The sequence below is a fragment of the Arachis ipaensis genome, chromosome B05, assembly GCF_000816755.2.
Source record: "Arachis ipaensis cultivar K30076 chromosome B05, Araip1.1, whole genome shotgun sequence".
Taxonomy (NCBI): domain Eukaryota; kingdom Viridiplantae; phylum Streptophyta; class Magnoliopsida; order Fabales; family Fabaceae; genus Arachis; species Arachis ipaensis.
This window is the reverse complement of record NC_029789.2, coordinates 3,719,547-3,721,789: the sequence shown is the minus strand read 5'-3', so window position 1 is coordinate 3,721,789 and position 2,243 is coordinate 3,719,547.

Sequence of the window (2,243 nt, the reverse complement as noted above, 5' to 3'; positions counted from 1 at the left end):
TTATATTTTTTATTATTATATTTTTTTTCAATTTGTTAAATAAAAAAATAAAAAAATAAATTAAATTTTATAATTTATTTTATTTTATTATCAAATATAATATAAAAATACTAAATTTTATATTTTTATTTTTTATATCTTATTCTTAATATCTTATTTTATCTTATTCTAACCAACAAATGCAGCTGAGTATTATTTTAGGTTTTGCATTTCATCAATCAACGTCTTCTTTCAAGCTTTGTTACATTTGCCATGGATGTATAATCTAGTCTTTAATGAGACCTCCGTGACAGATGATGCAGACACGTATAGCCGCATAAAAAGAGTTATCATCATGTAATATGCATGAACAAAATAAAGACATGATTTGTTGAGGCCACCACACATACATATATTCATAAAATTTCGTGTTATCAATAATAATTTATTATTTTTTAAATGTGTTATGTTTTTTCCCTTAAACTGTTAGAGTCAATTATTTTGAAACAAGGTACACAGTATTTTTTAAAAAAAGTTATATTTTAATGTAAAATTTTATACCATCATTTAATTACATTCTATTTTTTATATAATTATTTATATAATTAATATATAAAATAATTATTTTTATTAAACGATTATATTACTTAATTAGAATCAAGAGAAGACAAAAAAAGTATTGGCAAAAAAAAAGAACGACAGAAAAGAACATGCAATAAAAAGATATAAGTGTGTTGGTTGATAAAGTGTGTGTTTGAATTACAGTTTGTAAACGGAAATTTGTATAGTCTCGACAATAAGTTGTTCGATTTAGAGGTAAAATTCGATGGATGGTCATATCGATCAAAGTGAAATTGGTTTCAGGAGTTGGTAAACCTAGTGTGCAAGGATGGTTACTAGTAGGGCTGGCAATTCATATTCTATCTGCGGGTATCCAATTCGGTCTAACCCGTTCAGATAGGGTAGGCTATCCGACCCGCTACGGGTAGGGTAGGGTATGATCCGGGTATGCCTGCGGGTAAGGTAGGGTACGGTAATTTAGGGTGTACCCTACCCTAACTTACTCGCACCTCGTATATAAAACATATTTTATAAAATTTAGGTATATAGTGAAGAAAGTGAAAGTTGAACCTAGGGGTGTCAAAAATCTTTAGGAGGCGGGGATCCCTGTGGGGACCGCCCTGAATGGGCCTCAATGGTGGGGAATTTTCCCCGTAGGGATGGGGATGGGAAGCGAAATTCCCCCGAGATAGGCGCAGAGACCCGAGCGGGGATTCCCACTCCATCCCCGATAATTCCCCGAATGTTTGAACTTACTTAATAACCTTTACTTTATTTCTAATGTAGGGTTTTTTTTAGTAATTTTACTCATTGAAAAAATCCTAACCCTATTATTCAAGATTTTATTTTATGGACTATGATTTGCTATGTTATATTTTTGGATTTATAATCTTGGATAAGATATGTTTGTGTGTTTATAATAATATTTTGTAGTTTGCTTTTTGGTTTTTTTGATATTTTTTATTATAATTTCCATATGAATGTTAAACATAGGGAGATGGGGAATGCCACTAAAACTAGTTAGTTAATTTAGTAATTTAGAGCATTAGTTTTTTATTTTTTATGTTATTAATATGTATAAAATTCGAAATGATTGAATTTTATATTAATTTTAAAAAAATTTGATATATCTACGGATAAGGTAGAATTTATAATTTTAGGGTGCAGATAGGGTTAGGGTTGAGAGATTCTCAACCCGCGGATAGAATAAGATAGAGTTTTAATAAAATTTTTAATCCGCGGATAGGATTAGGATAAAGTCCAAACCCTACCCTACCCTACCCATTACCAGCCCTAGTTACCAGATATGTATTTGGTAGAAACAATTATTTTTAAATTTGTTCTAAGATCGACATATAACAGTACAATACTGGTTAAAAATACTTATAAATAGAGTGACAAGTGATTAATAAAGAATTGAAACTTTTAACCAGAAAATATACTTCACTTTTTCACATTCCAACAAATTTTTTAGTCTTGTTCAAATTACTTTTCTATGTAAAATTCTTTTCATCTTTTTTTTTATCATTTTATTTTGAACTTTATATTCATGCAAAGCTTATCTTTTCATGCAAGTTTGCCTTTATTTTCTTTCGTAATTTTATAGCTTTCACTATGCAAATGTGTAGATTTTTCCTTTTGTATTTATGAACACTTTAAATCTCTGTGAAGTATTGTAAATTTTAAATTTGTCACCTAAAGTT